Source organism: Mastigoproctus giganteus, chromosome 2 (genome assembly GCF_048544385.1).
Source record: "Mastigoproctus giganteus isolate SK-2022 chromosome 2, ASM4854438v1, whole genome shotgun sequence".
Taxonomy (NCBI): Eukaryota; Metazoa; Arthropoda; class Arachnida; order Uropygi; family Thelyphonidae; genus Mastigoproctus; species Mastigoproctus giganteus.
Genome location: NC_143576.1, coordinates 60,982,309 through 61,002,911, shown reverse-complemented (window position 1 = coordinate 61,002,911; position 20,603 = coordinate 60,982,309).

Here is a 20,603-nt window from a genome sequence, read left to right as displayed (position 1 = left end):
AAATATATTATTCGATTACTTCAAAAAATTACTTTGTACCGTTATTTTTTATCGATGCCTTCAGATCTCAGGAAGATATTTAAAAGATTTACTTAGGGCGAAGGACCAGAAGGATTACGTACATCAAAGTCAGGAGTAGTTAATGGAAATTTATGTTAAAAATACTTGGCCTCGTCCTCCTCTGGGAAATTTGCTCAATGAAAGTTTCCCTGTTATCTTCAAGGAATGATACATAGTACTTTATCTATAGTTAATGAACGAGGCCTTGAAAACTTCCTTTAAAGAAAGCTTTTTAAAGTAGAAACATCTGTCAAGCAAGTATTAGTAATAAGGGAGAAGATTAAAGCAAATAAAATACTTGTTACTGGAATAAGAAGAAAAACAGGGGAACAAATCTGTAAATTTTAGAAGAATGTAGAATTTTATTCACGGAATTACATTACAGCTAGAATAGCGAAGGCTATGTTCTCATAAAAAGAGTTAACATTAGTTAGTGATTTATAATTCCTTTATGCAGTTTCAGCTTGATTTCCATCTATTTCTAAATTGATGCTAGAAAGCAACCAGAATTGTATTCTTGGGATTTTTTTCTTCAATACCTCATTCTAACAGCGAAATGCAATTAACAATTTCGTATCTTATTTTATCGTAGTGCGCCTTTAACTGAGCTTTCATCTTAAAGATGATGGTTACAGAAATCGAAGTATATTTCTGAACTCTTCTTTTGTGTTTAAATTCAGAGAAGGAAATTGGTAATAGTAATTGGCATATAATGTAAGGAATCGGACAGGGTTTTTTTACACCGGGGAAAAAAATTTAAAAGTAGATAAGAAAATACAAATTATGCGCTCCCTTCCTGATGTGACTATCCAGTTGACCTTTGAATTTCTTAAAATTGTCAGCCTCAATTACCTCCGGAGGCAACTTCGTCTAGTAATCAACAACTCGCTGGCTAAAATAAAACTTCCTTCAATATAATTTTAACCTTTTCCTCTGAAATTTGAAATTATGGCCCTAGTTCTGAAATTCTTTGTAGCAATGAAAATTCTGTCTTCATTCATTTTACTAACATCCCTATCAGAGCCTTATAAACCTCAATGAGGTCCTTCTCTGAGGTGCCTGGTTATTAACTACCCCCTTCACATAATTGAAGTCTTTTCTTGTATGGTCACTCTTTTTGTCGATCTCACTATGTGAGTTTCCCATCTTTGGACCCTTTCAAGAAGTTTGTATTTTTTTTCTTCAGATGAGGTCATCACACCATACCATACCTAGACACTATTCCAAATGCAGTCTTTCATTTGTCTTATACATTGAAAATCTCTCTCTCTCTCTCTCTCTCTCTCTCTCTCTCTCTCTCTCTCTCTCTCTCTCTGGGATATTTTTCGATAAATCATCGATAGAACACCATGGGCATTAATAGCCGCCTCTATTCTCTAAGTTCAGAGAACTTATATCTGCTTATATCTTAATATCAGATCTCTCTTTCTTCCACTACTTCTTTTAATTCAACCCGATTCAATATATATATATATATATATATATATATATCCATTATTTTAAATTAAACAAAACATAAGCCAGCAGTATGGCAAAAACTGTAGAGCGAAAATTAACATAAAAATAACCCAAATAAACAATCGAACGAAAAGAAAAAATAGATATAAATAGTAGCCCAGAAACCCTAATATAATTTCGATCTTTAAATCCAATTAACAAAAACTATACAAATTTTAGAATAATGCCAATTAGTTATTAATTTAGCGGTACCCCCCCGAGAGGTACCAGTTCCGAAAGACGTGAAATATCACCCAAAAATAAATATTTATATATTTATTTATTTATTATAATTTAATTTTATTTTATTTAATATAATTCAATGATAGTATATATTTCGGCTTCATATGGAGGAAATGCAATTTGCTGCCTCTAATGAATGCTTAATTATTTTAATTTTTTTATTATAATTTAATTTTCGTCAACATTTAATATAATTCAATAGTAATGGGTCGATATGCTAATTTAGCAACGCCAGTGACGCCATCTATTTTCTTTTTTTCTTCAATATAAGCTGATTCAGCTTACAGTATGTCAGTAGTGTGGCTCTGCTTTAGAGTGCTGTCTGTTCTATAGTTTATTTTCGCTGCATAAGGACCACCGCCATGCAAATCCTCTGCATTGGTTGATCTATCGGAGAATGGTAGGGTGGTTTGGTTCTTCGATATTTCCGCCTTTGCGATGTTTTGTATGACGATTGAAATGCAGCGATTCCATGACCATTATTGGCCTCGTGGTCCTCTGTCGATATGGGGCATGATGGTCAGTCTATTTTATTTTAGTTTATTTTGATTTGGTTATCGTTTGGTAGTTCCTTTAACCCTTTTTGGGTGATATTTCACGTCTTTCGGAACTGGTACCTCTCGGGGGGGTACCGCTAAATTAATAACTAATTGGCATTATTCTAAAATTTGTATAGTTTTTGTTAATTGGATTTAAAGATCGAAATTATATTAGGGTTTCTGGGCTACTATTTATATCTATTTTTTCTTTTCGTTCGATTGTTTATTTGGGTTATTTTTATGTTAATTTTCGCTCTACAGTTTTTGCCATACTGCTGGCTTATGTTTTGTTTAATTTAAAATAATGGATGTATTTCAGCTTCATATGGAGGAATTGCATGTCGCTGCCTCTAATGAATGCTTAATCATTTATTTATTTATTTATTATAATTTAATTTTATTTTATTTAATATAATTCAATGATAGTATATATATATATATATATATACATATAAAACTCGCCACGTCTTCTCGTCATTGATAAGATTCTAACTCAGCTCTTTTCCACCTATTGTGGGGAGGATGGTGATTATACCCACTGTGCTACCTACGAGGGCGACTCTTAGTAATGATGGGGGCTCTAGAATTTTCTCTAAAATTATCCCACGAATTATTAGCATCTATTTTATTTAAAATTATTTATTCCAGTGGTCAGTTTCCGTCCTACTTATTCCAATCAGTTAGGGACAAACTGAAGTCACCTATAATAAGCCGTTCCCACTTCACAATTCTCTGGTCTGTACATTTGTCCCACTCAAATAATTTTGCTTCCAATTAACTCATACCACACAGGTTCTATTCTGGCAGGAGTAACTTCTGACTCAGAAAAACACTTTTTGCTCTCATCCTGCTTTTGATAAGAGCATGATCCGCTATCTTTCCTTAACGCATTATACATACCACAGTGGAACTCGTCATTCCCAATTTCTCGTGGCACCACGTTTCTGTTATATTAGCATTGGTTGTCCTAACCAGGAGGTCGAATCCACCCATTTTACTGAAAAGACTCCAGACATTACTGTACTCTTCTATAGTTTACTCCCATGGCACACCCCTTCAAGTTATTTAAGCTTGTTTCACCATATTTATCTTCCCACTCGTCTGAAACTTTGCCACCCTTAGAACATCTCGTCAACGTCGGCTGTCGCGGCAAAAAACATGAATTCTTAAGATGTGTGCAAGCAAAACGTCTTATAAATTCATCGGCGTTTATTTTCTTGTATTTCGCCTCCTTTCATCGAGTGCATTTTTCAAAGGCTAATTAATTTCACTTCTCTATAGGTTACGTAATGTAAGATTTATGTAAGTACAGAAAGATTCCATACTTTATTTGCCAACTTTTATTTACTGTATTTGAAAGAGAAGAAATGGAAAAGAAGAGAGAAGAGATACAAATTAGATGCCTCTATAGAAATAAGAAATTTTTTCAGGATTTTAATTTTTTTTTCTGCTCCAAAGAAAGCGAAATGTATAAAGGTGCTTAAAATAAAAACATTGTTATTTGAAAGCATACTACTTTCAACTTAAGTTTATTTCACCTATCAGCGTCAAACGCATACTCACTGCATTGCATTTTCAAAATTGCGATATATTTCGCTGAAACCTCCGAAAAAATTACGTTGCTAAAGATCAGATATAAAAAAAAAAAGTTTATATTGGCTGTTTTATGGGATATCAACGGGCGAATCAGATTTTCTTCTCAATGAGTTTGTAACGAATAGCGAGATTTGTTGGGTAGCCCCATTTAAAGTATCGCTATTTAGAGCTGCCTAGCCTTCAAGAGAAGTACAGCGTTTATGATCACCATCAACCTATGATGGTAAGAGGCTAAGTTCGAATTGCACCGTGACGTCAGTATGAAGAAATAGATTAGTTAGTCTGCCTCTGGCTAGGGTTCTGTGGTTTTGTTTTCTTCCAGTAGACCGACTGAAGAATAGAGCAATTGCAAACACAGTATACTAACGCCTCACAGTGTTAGCTGTTTTGGAGCTTAACGTCTTAAGCAGTCTGGAGGACTATCTAATGGCGGAAATGCAACGCTGTTTGGCAGACAGGTTCTTCTGAGGATGCGGAGGAGAAATACCCAAAAAACGAAATTAGTTCCAAAAATCATCTACCGGGAAAGTTGCGCTGTGAACGAATTCCGATAGGCAGAATGGAAGGCATAAGATGCTTTAGATGAGGATGTAGCATTGTTGTTGTTTTTGAATAGGATTTTAAGAGCATCAGCGACTAAGGCCATATTGCTCCGTGTGTTCTGTGGTCGATTTTCTGGTTTATGGACGAAAAACCCGAGTTTGGGGGGGGAGAAACCATGCTATCCTCGCCAGAGACCGAGTAACTCTAACTCAGCCACGTAGTGAAATATTCCTCACGTCATCAACGAGAACCGAATTCAGGTCTTTTCCAATCTGCGTGGAGAGGACAGCGAGTCCACCAGCTGTGCTACCCCAGAGGGCGAAGCAGGAAGTCTGGAAGTGAAGCAAGAAAAGGGTATAGAAAAGATTCCTTAACCAAGATGTTTGAGAATATTATTTTTAGCATAATGGTGTTGCAAATCTAGACCAACCTTTGCACTCAATTTGCTGGTGCGAAAAGACGTAGATACCAAGTGGCCATGGAATATTCTGGGAGACACGGCCCATTTTCACCGAATCATGCCATTAAATAAAAGAGACCCCCTTGCATGTGCCTAAGGACACGGCATAGTGTAGTTTCATGGCTACTTCATTATCGCTATTCGTTTCAGAAGAAAGTTATCTTACTGGACATGTAACATATTAAGTTACCGCCCAACATTGTGAAATTACAACACTCCGTAGCCAGGTGGGCAGGAGCAGCATGCGTAGCACACGCTTCTTGATTAGATCGGGGTTCGAGCCCGTGCCCACCAAATACAGAGGATGCGGAAAGGTCGGGGAATGACAACCGCATATGACCGGAGCAATATTGCCTTAGTTGCTAATGCTCCTAAAAACCAAATAACAACAACAACACTCCAGAAATGTCAGAGACTGTTGTAATTTCGCAACTGCGGGGATACCTGGAATCAAGTTTTTTTTTTTTTTTATGCAAGATGCCTTTTAAATGATATTAGCATTTTATCACTGAAATGGTAATCGGCCACATTTCCCACAGCGTGGCAGCCTCGGTGGCCTGTTTTCAGTCCTCGTGACCTTTGAATTATCTGAAGGACAATGTGTATGGGGACAATATTCCTGACATAAACCCTCGAGTATAGCATTACATGCACATAATAAATATCATCCCCGATATGCCACGATCTGCTGTTGACCATGTCGGTTACTCTGAGTTTCTGCCAGACTATAATGGTGACCATACAAAAGCACATAATAATACTAACCGGCGAATCCAATATCCCACTCGAACTGGATGTAGCGTACTGTTAATGTCGTGCAAACCGCTTGATTACAGTCATACAGCTTGTTATGTGTTACCGATATTGCTATTACACGAAAACGTCAAGCAATAAGATCGAATATTGCCAAACAGGTATTAAGGCGTGCTCTACATCCGCAGTAAGCACAGCCATACATGTCACTGATAACAGGTTAAATGGTTCGCTGAAAATTGTTCTTCTCGTGGTGATTTTTGCACTAATTTAGTTTGTTGTGTTGTTCAGCCTCCGAAGAACATACATGCCAAATTTATATGCGTTCCCACCTTAAAATCGCACTTCCAACAGCTCTAAATAGGGATAATTTAATTATGGTCACTTGGTATTTAAAGTTCAAGAAAAGCCTAAAGTGATCTTTAAAATCGCAGATGCCCATCCTGAGGTATCTGTTTATTGCACAATAACGCGTAATGTCTATATACCACCCGTGCAGCCATTGATAATCAGCGTTACGAGTGGCAATAAGTGGAACTAATTTTCATATTGACTAGGATGTGCAATGCACGGAGATGAAATGGATCAAGCAGAAATATTTTCAACGATAACACCACGGCAGAGGGAATTATCACAGAAAGTGTAATAAGAGGCCTATTACCATGAGAAATATGAGAAATACATTGAGTTCCTCAATCGTGATCTTAAATCGTCTTCTTCCTCGGCGATTTCCATCTAGGACTAACTTCAGTTGAAACGTAATTCTCAGAACTATAAGAATACCTGCATTATACGCGATGCTTACCATTAAGCAAATTACGTTGATATAAACTGCAGAGTTTAAGAGTGACTCATAGTGTAAAGCATGCTATCACAAAACAATTGCTTTCATTTGATAAGCATCGTAATATACATGATAATTTTATACACAAATATATATATTTTTTCGATTGAAAGACAGATCAAGATAGTTTCCCACAAATGTATCACATTTTTTATCTTATATTTATTCACGAATGAATAAAAATCGTTTAGAACTACAGAGATTATTGGCAATGCAGAGGTAACGTTGAATGTTTTCAATTACTGGGAGACTGCTAAATGATATGTATCGTTGATTTAATTCCCCCGCAGCCAGCACAGCGATTATGTCCACTGTCCTTGAACTCCACATGGAAAAGGCCTGGGTTCGAATTCCGAAGAAATTTCTTTTTTTTGGCCTTTCCTCAACGCTAAAGTTGAGCACCCTTGGCAGGTACTGATTCTACAGAAAAAGTCTTGATGCAGGCACGCTTCCACCTAAGCTGTATGTATGTGCAGCTGTGCACAGCTTTTGCCTCTCCTTCGAGATCTTCAGCAGGAATTTCTCAATACCCAAAAAAGGTTCATTTATTCTCCTTTAATGGTATGTTAATAGGATGATAATAAACTGGGAACACATTCTAAATCAAGTACAGAAAGACGACATATAAGGCGGAAACTTTAAGGCGGAAAGGCTGTTTCTGAAACACTATACATTAAACGAGGGGGCTTCGGATTTGGGGGGAGGTTGTGTATTAACCACGTATTTATCCCTCACGGCTAACACAGTGATTATGGTCGTTATTTTTTCAGGACGCGTGGAGTAGGCCTTGGTTTGAATCCCATCTAGAATGAGAAACTTTTTAATGACTTCGTCGCTAACTTTTAAAAATAAATCAACTAAAAATTAGTAAAATTTATATATCGATTTAATAATTCATCAAACAAAAAAACACAAGCAAGATTATAATGGTTTGGTTAAATGTCTTTCGAATGTATATTATAATATATGCGATCAAACCTCTCAATAATGACTAATCACCCAGAAAAACTAATCTGTCACCTTGGTTCAAGTACAATGAAAGGACATAATTCATATTCATGGGACACCTGGTTACTGGGGAATGGGACCCTGTCATCACTCTCGCTAGTGGACGAACCCACCGCTTGGCAGGCAGGTATATAGGTACACTGTGTTCACGTAAACGGTAATTCGATAAACGGTAATTCAATGACAGTATGGATAAACGTCGTGAATTAACCGACTTTGAAAGAGGGATGATAGTTGGTACCCCAAGCATGCCTCACTCTATTCTATAGCGGGGGTGGTACAGAAATTGCAATATCCCCGTTCGACATTATTAAGAGTGTATCTGAATACGCCATTTCCGGAATAACATCTTATCGTGGGCAGCACTGTTGGAGAAGAAACGTGGTGGATGAACGTGCCCATCGACGTCTGTCTCGCATTGTTTCAGCCAACCGGAGAGCAACAATGGCACAAATCACCGCCGACTTCAACGAGAGAGTTGCCAGAAACGTCTCCACCAAGACCATCAGGCGATTATTAACCGCAATAGGTTATGAGTCGCTGACTCACCAGACACCCATTGCTAACACCACGGCACAGGACTCCACGCCTCAATTGGGCGAAAGAACATCGGCACTGGACCTTGGACGATTGGAAAGGTTGGTCTCCTGGTCCGATGAGTCCCATTTCCAGTTATTTCGAGCGGATGGAAGGGTGCGAATCTGGCGGAAACCTCTCGAAGCTATCCAACGAGGAACTGTTCCGGCAGGTGGACGGTCGGCAATGGTTTGGGAGTGTTCAACTAGCACACATTGGGACCGCTGGTACGTCTAAATAGACGCATCTCTGAACGGTCCAGGTTACGCGTCCATCGTTGCAGACCATTTGCATCCTTTCATGGTCACCGTGCACACACTGGGCAATGGCCTCTTCCAGCAGGACAATGCGCCTCCCAACGAAGCCATGGTGATTAGAACATGGTTCAAAGAGCATTCAGCAGATTTTGACACTATGAAATGGTCTCCCCGTTCACATTCTGGGATGCTGTGGAACGATTCGTTCTAGCTTTGGATCCTCCGCCCAGGAATGCGACGGAACTATGGACTGCGGTGCAGCAAGCATGGGTGGAAATACTTGTGTAACGCCTTCGTGAACTAGTGGATTCAATGCCTCGTCGTGTGATTGCCCTTTTCCGGGCGAAAGCTGGGCCAGAAACGTTACTAAGTAGATATTCCATGTTTCTGTCCACTCAGTGTACTGCTTCAACTCATATCTGATCAACAAACTTGTTACTTAAGAAGTAGGGAATCAGCAGTTTTGTTTACCTTCTTTAAGAAGATATTTTTAAAAAAAGTTAATAATAATAATAATCCTGAGTAACTGTGTGATTTTAATATGTTATTTTTGTTTTTCTAGAGTGGTTCGCACACATATTAAAGCGTTTTATCCGCGATAAACAATAATTCTGGCTGTTAAGACGTTGAGTCGGAATATTTGCAGTGCACCAGAAGTTTTGTTATTCCGGTTACAATAATCTGAATTATCATTTCCGTAGTACATTCGAAGCCAAATCGTGACAATGCTAAAGACTGAAGCACAATAAAAAAAAAAAGAATGCAATGCATTAAAATAAAATGGCCGAATATAAAATAAAGCTCATCTATGAACCTAAATTATTCATTATATTTTAATCTCAAGAGATCTTGTACAATTAATTATTCCAAATAGAGTTTCAATTTTTATTAACATTCTTTTCAGTTAACTATAATCCACTGAAATTCCAAATCACTTGCAATAAAATATGCACATACATTTTTCCTATTTATAATTTAATCTTTACTCTCAAACTCGTAATTCGAGTCAATAATAGATCATTAGCTATTTTTGCATTCATCACGTGTCTCGCAGTCCCCAGGAGGAGTCTAGCTGTCAGGTTAGAGCTATGATGTGACACACCATATCGGATTTCCTAATTACAACACAAGTCACGGGCAACACAGCTGTCATTTCACGAGCTCAAAGAGCATTCCCCTAATGAGAGATGAAAGCGGCGTCTACTCCAAAGGCATCATTTAGGGTTATGTTTAATTAGAAATCTGTACTTATCAACTTGTCGGATGATGTGCGAAGTCGTAGCCAAAAAGATCGTCATGAATGATAAAAAATGGATTGTTTCAGCCTTCATGCTTCATTTAAACGGTAAAATATTCTGTACTTGGAGAAATATTTTTGGAAACAAATGCATTAAACTACGAAATAAGATAATAAAGGTAAGATTTATTCGTATAATTTAAATGCTGTAAGTAATTCAAAGAAATATGAACATATTGTGATAACAATATTCAAACAGAATTCCCCTAAATTAATAACAAATTTAAGTTTATTCTGCAGACGGCCAGGGACAAGATATTGATTGAATTAAGGCAAGCCAGAATTTCTCCAGCGTCACAGTTCAAATTAGTATGGTTGTGAATTCGAACCGAAACCATTGCACTGCTGTGGCCCAACTCATCAGTGAGCATAGTGAAAGCAATTTTAGCAAAGGTATTAGTATTAGCAATGGCCACATGGTGCAAGGAAGCCTATGGCTTATGCTGCACCAACCAAAAAAATAAAATAAGAAAATTAAAAATAAATGAATAAATAATTAATAAGAGGAAAGGAAATAGACAACTTATGCGTTTCCTTCCTCCTATAGGTAATTATCTAGCTGACCTTTAAAATTTTCCCAACTGTCAGCTTCTACCACCCATGTAGGTAACTTATTCCAGTAATTCAGTCTAAATTCCTGCAATTCAGTCTAAACATCTCCCCCTCCCGTAACTTTAAATTATGGCCTCCATTTCTAGAATCATTTAGAACCATGAAAATTTCGTCTTCGTTAATTTTACTTATGCCTCTCAGAGACTTAAACACCTCAATCAAGTCTCCTCTAAGGTGTTTCCAAGCTTTGCAACCTACATATACGAAGTCTTTCCTCATATGGACGCCCTTTTGCCGATCTCAACAGGCGAGTTACCCGTCTCTGAACTCTTTGAAGAAACAAATGTCTTTCTTTAGGTGCGGTCTCCATACTTGAAAACAGTATTCCAAGTGTGTTGTCTAACAATAGCCTTATATATTGGGATTATGACGTCTATCTCTACTAGCAATTGTTCGATAAATCATCGATAGGACACCATGGGCCTTCCTGCAAAGTGTTTAAATGCTCGGAGAACTCCATGGCTGATCGTATCGTAACCTCCAAGTCCCTTTCTTTCACTATCGGCTTTAGTTCAATTCCACCAAGTGCATAAGTTATTTTGGGGTTACTGTTCCCCAATTTGCTGGAATAAAGCATAGCTGCCATTTATCTGACCATCTTTGAAGTCTATCTAGGTCACTCTGAAGAAGCTCTGATTGGCGGTGATCATTAACTACTCTACCAATCTTTACATCATCTGCAAATTTAGACATCACCCCTCTATCCCATTTATGAAAATTAAAAACAACAGTGGTCCTAATACTGATCATTGGGGAACCCCACTTCTTACATCAACCCCTCTGAGGAATAACCATTTATCACAACCCTCTGCCTCCTGCCCTGAAACCAATCAGCTATCCACCTAAGGATTTTCCCTATGATTCGAAGCTGTTCCAACTTAAAGTAACCGCTCATGTGGCGCTTAATCAAATTCTTTGCTGAAATCCAAACAAACAATATTGAAATTATTCCCTAAGTCCATCTCTTGAGTGACCCTGTCAAAATAGTAACCAGATTAGTTAAACATGATTTTCTCTTTACAAAACGACGCTTAGTATCCTTCAGAATTCCATTTCTATCTAAATGATCCTGAATTCCACCCTTGATCATTGTTTCCATGAATTTCCTTACTACTGAAGTTACACTGACGGGCCGGTAAAATCCCCTTTCACTCTTAGAAAAGCCCCAATGTATTAAAGGTATTAAAAATCGTAACCATAAACAAATATTTGAACCATGCACTACGTCTTGAAGCAGCTTCAGCTATTCTGGGAATGCCTTGAGTGTGTCCAATAATTCATAATTCTCCTAAATAAATGGATCCAAATAATTTTGATCCTGCACACTGCACATTCCCAAGCCTGATGGACACGGTCACTCAATAATAGTTCGTATTTACAAAAAACTATTCGCACAAGCAAAAACAATCTGGTAATTATGTCATTATAGGAATTCTGTGCATTTTATGATTAGTTTTGGTTTTATTTGTTATAAAAAATAACAAAGAACCCTGTATTATATTTCTACATATACGATTTTTTATATGAAATATCCATTTATTTTGTGAACTTCTGGCAACTTGCCATGCCGGAATAAAGATTCTTATTTATGTCCGTTTTACTATGTTAAATTACGATCCTTCTTCAATAACAGCATGTTGTTTATAATCGTCATACCAATTTAGCCTGAAAAATCGGGTTTTTCGTCCAGCAAACAGGCAAATCGACTGCAGTACCATGCAATTTACACACACAATATACACGGTCTAATATTGACTAAGCCGTTGATACGCCTAAAAACACCATAACAACAACTAATTGGTTGCTGGACGCTGTTGTTTTCAAACTTTTCGACTCACTTCCTTGCTCTTCACTGCTGGAAAATGGTCTTCTAGAAAGCTTTTTTTTTTCACTTTGGAAAAAAGTCGAAATATGGTGGCTGTAGGGAAAATAGTAGTACCTGTCATCCCTATTTCACTGACAGTTCAGTAACAACTATTTCGTTTCCAGACCACGATTTATCATGGGAGATATAGGGCATTAAAAGTTTTCAGATTTCTGGGAGTTTCAAATTTTGAGGAGGAAAATTCTTTTAAGAGGTAGTCATTCCTTAACAGTCATTCTGAGAAACCAGTGTTCTATTAGTTGTGCACTTTGTTGAATATAACCTTTCATGACCTTCAGTGAAATATAATGCTGGATGAGACTTTGTATATCTATGCTGCTTGTGGTGCTGGTGTATTCAGCGGCAAAGCCAAAAAGGCTACGAGAAGTAGTATATCGTGTCTGCAACTGGTTGTACTGAAGAGAGAAAAAATCGATGCACCATCACCCGAGACCGGCTAACTGAACCAAGTTTCCAAAAAAGCCCATAAAAAGCATAGTCACTGACGAGATTTGAACTCAGGCCTTTTCCACCAACTATGGGAAGATGGTGATAGTAACCACTATGCTACTCGCTAGAGTTCCCTTGTTCCTCACTCTCATTGGAAATGGCATAGAGTTATCGCATATTGGAGTTTAAACTTTTTTTGCATATCATGTGTTATCTCCTTTCGTCTATTTCGGAATGCAACGACAAAAATGTGTGTGTGTGTGTATGAGAGAGAGAGAGAGAGAGAGAGAGAGAGAGAGAGAGAGAGAGAGAGAGAGAGAGAGAGAGAGAGAGAGAGAGAGAGAGAGAGAAATCCATCTGACATTATGAGTAATTGAGATGCTGAGAGCAAAGAGCAACTTTATCCAGCGAAGTTAATGTTACATTAGCATCTCGGAGCTATAGAAAACTTCAAATCTACCTCTCCTTTCGTTCTGAATCTCACTTTTTTAACATGAACTGCGTAAGTCTCAAATGGAAATATTTCTTTTATAATATTACTTCCAGGATAGAAATGTTGTAGGTAAATAAGCATTTGTTGCAGAAATGAAAGTACAGGCGAACACAACATAGCCAAAGGAGGGTAAATGTAAGAAAGAGAGATATCTAAGTGAATAAATTTGGAGTATCATTTGAAAGTTGGCTTTAGGTTGCTGGGACAGCTTTTGTAATTCCTTCTTCATGAGTTAGAGGGTCGTGTTGCGAATCTTGGAAGTCAACAGGTTTTGAATCATGCAGAGTACTTTGAGTTCGATGTTCTGGGTGAGATTATGTTTTAAGCAGTATATTCCATGGAGATTAAATAGCCGGGAGCTTAATTTGGAAACAGTATCTATCTCATAATATCTAGCACGGTTGGATGGGTAAAGCTGGAAATGTCTTCAATTGGTTCTTAGCAGGAGCGGGATTATGTTATCTGGCTAATGTATTTTCAGAAGAAAATAATTTACTGTTAAGTTATGACTGTTTTTTTTGTTTATTTTTAGATATCTTATAAGAGCTCTAGTGGCTATTATTGACTACTGAAATTTTTGCAGCATCAGATGCACAGCCATAGTGCTCCAGTTTTATGGTATTCTACGAGATCATCCGGTTTTATCGCATGTTGCCTCTACTTGTGCTTTCAGGAGTATAACTGCATGGAGTGCGGACTTGAAAATGCTGTAATAGTCGAACAATAATTTTTTTCATGTAGAAAAATCATGGAACATGATTTAACAATGGCGATAGCGAGAAGTCTTCGTTGGATTCGGAGGTAATGAGCATTTTAGGCCATCAACAGAGATCATATCTGGAGTTAAGCCTACCCAGAAGATAACGATAAAATCACATTACTAAATTGATTAACTAAATAATAAATTAATTATTGGTCAGTGCTTTCCAGTCTTTAAATTTGTTGTTATATGGTTTAAGGCGCATCAGCAACTTGGGCCATGTTGAGACGTATACAATATCTCCAAACTGCGTGTGTTTTGTGGTCGATTTGCTGGAGGGAAAAAATTACCCTCGCCTGAGACCGACTAACGCAGCCACGTTGTGAAAAATATCCATAAAAATTCCTAGCTTTACTGATGGGAATCAACTAAGGTTGTTTCTTCTACCCTATGTGGGGAGAACGGTGATTATACCAACTGTGCTACCCACCAGGGCTGCCAGTCGTACTGGAGTGATCAAACGCAAGGGTACAATGATGTGTTTATTTGCCGTGATCACTATCCACATGTGACAATCTTGTATTTTCTCTATCTTGTAAACTCCTCTGTCCATACGTAGCCATACAAGAGTATAAAGAGAAATTTGATGTATTTAATTATTTACACCGACTCATAGATTTAAACTCAATGACTGCTGCTTATGGAAGATGTGCACCATTTTAATTCAAGGTACGACACTGTTGTTGTTATGCAGATTTCACGACACAAGGGCAATTATGGCCGATATGTGTCTGTCAGAGTCACTATATTCATTTTAATGATTTATAGATATATAAAAGTGTACTTATTATTCTAAGATGTTTATTATATATAAAGAGCTCGCTTAGGGTTGCTTTGTCACCAAGTATATGAAAGAGGGTTAGAATAGCTTGCAAGTTTGCTAATGATCAGAAGGAGGTGGTACGAATGGCTGAACAATCAATGTGGCGCTTAGGCAGGAGATATGCCTTACTGGAAGTTGTATCTGACAGATTGAGCAGAGCGGGGATCTTCCCTTAGAAGTAAATATTTATGGGTGAGGAAGGTATGCCCAATGTATCTGTCTCCTTGCAAATATGAGGTTTGCAAGGAGAGAGATATAGATATTCCGGTAAAACTACTGCGGAACCTACTGAGTTATTTGATTTTGATCCAGCCGTGTAAATCTGATTGTTTCTATTTTCAAACTGTGTAGTGCAGTGCGTGAAGCTTCTATATAACGACTGGAAAGATATCTTTTTTCTTCCTGTTTGTAAGATATGATATGGACAAGGGTGCAGTCGGCATCCAAGGAGGTTCTGAGTTTACATCTACTACAGAAATGTGCTGGAAATGTATTTTCCAAACTCGAGCTAAGTGTCTGAGACGCAGTCCTACTGGTTTGTTTTCATTTAGCTTTCAATCATAATTACTCGTCCATAGTGGATCATGAATAATGGACCAATTTGGATGTGATGGTTGACTGTACATTTTCGCCGCATACATGCACAGTAGGTAATCTCGTCGAAAGTGCAGTTGGGATTCCAATGCATTTGCATACAAGCCATAAATTGGTGAAGTTCTAAAGGCTCCTAGAACTATGCGTAGAGCATTATGGTGAATGCTATGTAGGCGATGTAGCATGCTCCTTCTTGCTGAAGCATATACAGGAGATCCATAATCCAAATTGTAGTAATGTGTACTGTCGGCTCCCCAGGCCATTGAAGATACTGTGCACAATATGTTAAGCAGCTAGTTCGAAGTCTTAATATACGTTCATGAAAGTTTAGTTTTCTATCTAATGGTTAAGCCTAAGAAGGAGAATTTTGAACAACATGTAGAGAAATTTATTTAAGTATAAGACCCGTTCAGAATGAAGACCACGCATTTTACAGAAGTGTATAACAGCTGATTTTTCCGCAGATATTCTATATCCATTATTTTTAGTCCATGCCTTTTGTTTATGACTAATTGGAGCTGCCATTCAATCGTGTTCATGCTTTGTGATCGAAATGAAATGGAAAGATCATCTGCGTACATATTTCCAGTGAAGGTGGTATAACCTTTGTGATATTGTTCACCCGCAGTACAAACAGGGTTACACTTAATACTGAGCCCTGGGGGTCTCCTTCCTGTTGTAGATAAACAGTCTTTATATCGTACAGGAAATTTCTCTCATTGGGGAAGTTGTCTCTCTGTACCCCAACTGAAATAGATCTCGTTGGATTCCGAATCTCCATGTTGTGTTAAAAGCTTTTTCAAGTTCTAGATTTATCATTACCATATGATGTTTTCTTATAAATGAGTTTCTAATACTTGTTTAAACTTTGACATGTAGATCAAGTGTCGATCTATTTTTCCTAAATCCAAATTGGTGGAATGATAAAACATTCTCTTTTTCCAGCAACCACCTAAGTCTGCTGTGCACCATTCGTTCAAGGATTTTCCCTAAGCAGCTGGTCAGTGAAATAGGACGATACTTATATGAAAACGAAGGATATTTTCGAGGTTTCGGAAATGCAAGGACAATTGCATGCCACGACATGGATAGATACAGGTTGCTCAGAAAAATTTTATTATATATAATATAATAGTGGTATGCAATTCATAAAAGAGGAATGATAGATTATATGAATGAAATGTAGTCGTTCAGAAATTCAACTTGCTCCGTTCAGCTTGCTCTTTATATTTTTGAAAATCAGTGCAACTGCTCATGTGGAAGCGAAAGATTCAGCCAGAATTTCTGATATCTCGTCTGTTGTAGAAACGTCCTGCCCTTTCCAATGGAAGATTGGAGATTATATGCTTGGATATCTTCCACTTAAAATCCGAATTTTTATCCACACCAAACCAGGACTCGAGTTCCTAGTAAGTGTGCAAGCAAACGTGATCCAAGAATTTAGTTTCCTTGCTCTGAATTCTCCTCACTTCAACTTTGGCATTTTTATATGCAATCAAATTGACCGTAGTTGGATATTTCCGAAATTCATTCCATGCACGATTTTTCGTTTTTGCTGTCGCACATTCTGCATTCCACCAAGAATTGTTGTTTGGTTTTTAGGAGCATTAGCAACTAAGGCTATATTGCTCCGGGGATATGCGGTGATCATTCCCTGACCTTTGCGCATCCTCCGTATTTGGTGGTCACGGGCTCGAACTCCGGTCTAATCAAGAAGCGTATACTACGCCCTACTGCTCCTGCCCACATAGCTACGGAGGCGCCGAGGTACACATACAAATATAAGAATATAAATTATACCACTTATAATTTGTAAATCACTACCCACTTATAACTTGTACATATTGTAATACTATTATACACATCATTGTCCTATTACTATATAGTTATTTTTATATTCAAAACATAATTTGTAATTTTACAAGAAATTAAAGTAACATTTAAGAATGTTTGCATCTGCACGACCATTTACAGCGAGACAGTCTAATAAAAAACATAACAGAAGCGCCAGTGAAGAAATAATACAGTACGATTTGTTTTTCTACACATTCAGTTTACCTTCCCGAATTCACTTCACTCTTCATTTCCTGCATTCAGTTGGCTTCACTTGCTTGCAGCATTTAAAAGTGAGGTAATACATTCTGAAAAACTTCCGTACTGTATTTCTTATATGTGAAAAGCTTTTCTGGGTCTACTTCTTGGAGATCGTTGTAGATCTTGACAGTGTTGGACGGAAAAATATCGCTGCAGACTTCCCAGCTGCGTGAACGTGCTAATGAGTGGAGGTGATGGCTTTTATTCGCTCATCTTTGCGTCATGTGATCCCGAGTCAGCAAGTATTCATTCAGCTTTCGGTGAGTCGAGTCTTCGGGTCAGCTGTTTCGTGAGGGTGAGAATGTTCTTTGTGATGATTATGTGTATCCACGGTGTGACATCGAAGTTGGGGCAGAGGACCAAATCTGCATCAGTATCCGGGGCAGAGGACCAAATCTGAGATACGCAATACATCTTAAAATGTATTGCTTAATAAGGTCGGGGTTCCTGATGACTGCCAGCTCCTGTTTGGAGGTCCATAGTGCTGCATAAGTTTTCTTCTTATTTACACGTCCGAGATGTGGTGTGAAGTTCTGGATTTTATCCCATTATGTGGGTGTAGATTGGGGTGTTAGATTTGTCTCCTGAAGGCAAATGCAGACCAGTTTATACTGCTAAATAATATATTTTATTTCATCCAATTTTCGACGTAAACCACGACAGTTCCATTGTATAATAATAATCTACATTTATATCTCGAAACTATTTGTTGAATCTGACTGCACTGCTCAGTTTTTTCGTTTATCATATTTATCTTCCTTTCTTCAGAAAATTAGAAAGAAGCGTATCAATATCTTCTGAAGGGTGAAGTTCTAGTACGTTCTCTGCCTGTTCATCAGTATTCATTTCGTCTACGTTCGTTTGTTTCTGTTTACCAAATGCTGTTTGCTTTGTTTTTGAAGATGTTAATTCCGATTTCTGCTTTCCAGGCACGGAAATATCCTGCTCTATAGCATTGGATGTTTCTTGTGAAGTTGTTTTTGTCATTAATTTTAGTTTACTCAAGTCTATCAATTGATTTGGAGGTATTACCACCTCCGTTTGAGTGGTTATAGTTTGCTGTCGTTTCACTGCTGAAGCATAGGAACGTTAAGGTTTGGTTGCAAGTATCCGATTTCTTGCTTCCGGATAAGACACTTGATTTTCTATTTTGTATTTCTGTATTTGTTTCCCAATATCCAAATTTCTCATGTCTTCGAAAAAGCAGGGAGATTTCCGTGACAGTTGGGACAGAATGGTGTAGAGGAGGTGCAGTTTGCTTGATTGTGTTCTTTCGATCCACAGAGCGGACAGATGGGATTATAACACCTAATTGGATTCGGTATATATGGTCGGATTTTGCAATTTAAATATCCTGCTTTAACTGAATGGGAAAGAAAACGATTGTTAAAGGTAAGAATAACTGATTGGGTTGGAATGAGAATACCATCTTTCTTCATTATTATCCTCCTAATGTGTATCACATGTTGTTCTGTTAGCTCGCGCAGTAATTCTTCCTCTGAAACAGTCAAAAGGTCCCATTCGGTAATAACACCTTTCGATGTATTCAGTGAATTATGTTGGGTAACTTTAACTCAGTCCTGCAAAGGATTTTAGCAATTTCTCAGATTGATGACTTAGTGAGGTTTCTACTAAGAGATCACCTGGTTGTAATCGTTTTATCATTTTTGGTGATCCAACTATGGACTCTATAATCTTCTGAACTAAAAATGGGGATAATTTCCCAATGGGTTGCGTTGATATGGATTGTATCATCAAAAACAAAGGAACAGTAGGCTGAGAGCTGTTGATTTTCATCCTCGTAGCCTGGTATAAATCTGATGACTTACATGTTCATGTAAGTCATCAGATTTATAGGAGTAAACTTTCTCCAGTCTTGTGCTGTTAGTTTGGTCCATTTTAAAATCTTTTTAGTCCTGGGTGGTGTCTTTTCACCCAGGTCCAGCCCCTCCACGGGGAGGCAGGAGTAGTGCCACCAAAGGACCAAGCAAGTAAAATAGAAGGTTAGTAAACAGAAAAATTAAGAAATGCTACTTTCCTTTCTGGAAACTTCTTCCTTATGCTTTAAGAAAGAATACTCTTATTATATATTAGAATAATGGAAGAAAAAACGTCTGAACTCATAGGGAATAATTTATCTCTCTAACGTAATCGCAATAGAAGTCGCAGGGAAGAGAAATTGTTTAATGAAACTACATTAAAATCCTATGCGGATTGAAAAACTTTTTTTTTTTTTTTTGTGATTCACATTGCAAATCAGTTCATGCGTAATTTAAATATGAATGTGACCACGAAAATTAATTTTAAGATCATTACAAAATGTGTGTGTTAACCCAGTCCTTCTTTACATATAATCGACTCGATTACTTGGTCTCCTTACAAACGTTTATAGAAATCTAAGTTCCAACTGCGACTGGAAGAATTTTTTGATACTTTAGTTAATCGGTTCTGTAGTTAGCCGATCTTGGGCAGAGGGAGCAAGGTTTTCCAGCGAGTTATTCTGGGCTTTTTTCTGTAGGAATCGTAGAAATCCGCCAGCGAACACACAGGTTACACGTAACATACATGGGGCTGCATCTGTTATTAGACCGTATGTTAGGATTAGTCACCCAGTGTGAGAAGTGGGGGGGGACTTCAAGCGGGAGATGACTAAGAAGCGGAATTGGTCATTCATCCAAATTTCACAATCCATCTTATAACCTACTGTTTCAGAGAGCATTGAAACAGAAGCTTTGTTTATTTGTAGCACCATCTCAAAAATTAGTGGGTCGAAACCTGTTCTCACCCTGATGTCTGGAAATAACATCTCTAAATCAGTTTTTTTTTTAATTAAGATAAAAATTATCTATGAAACTTTGATCGACATAAGTAAATTAATCCTACTATATAATGACATAGAGAAGAATGTTTTCACTTTCTTTTTTCTGCAAACTATTCGTATTAATTGATATCTGATTTTAAGGACGTCGTAGTTTGATAATAAAAGTTAAGATTTTCTGATCATAGGTTGACTTATTTGTCAACCTATGCTAAGGTTGAATTAGACGACTGACGAAGAATACCACTGATACATACTGCGGACGTATGAATTTTAAAATTCGTTTATATGATTATAACTGAAATGGTCTGCGACCGTATACAGCGGAGCAAGGAACAAAGCCTTTTCCCCTTCCAGGTTACGATTCTACAGGGCCGACCCAAGCTAGGGGCTAACCGGGTGGTTGTCCGAGGCGCTGATGC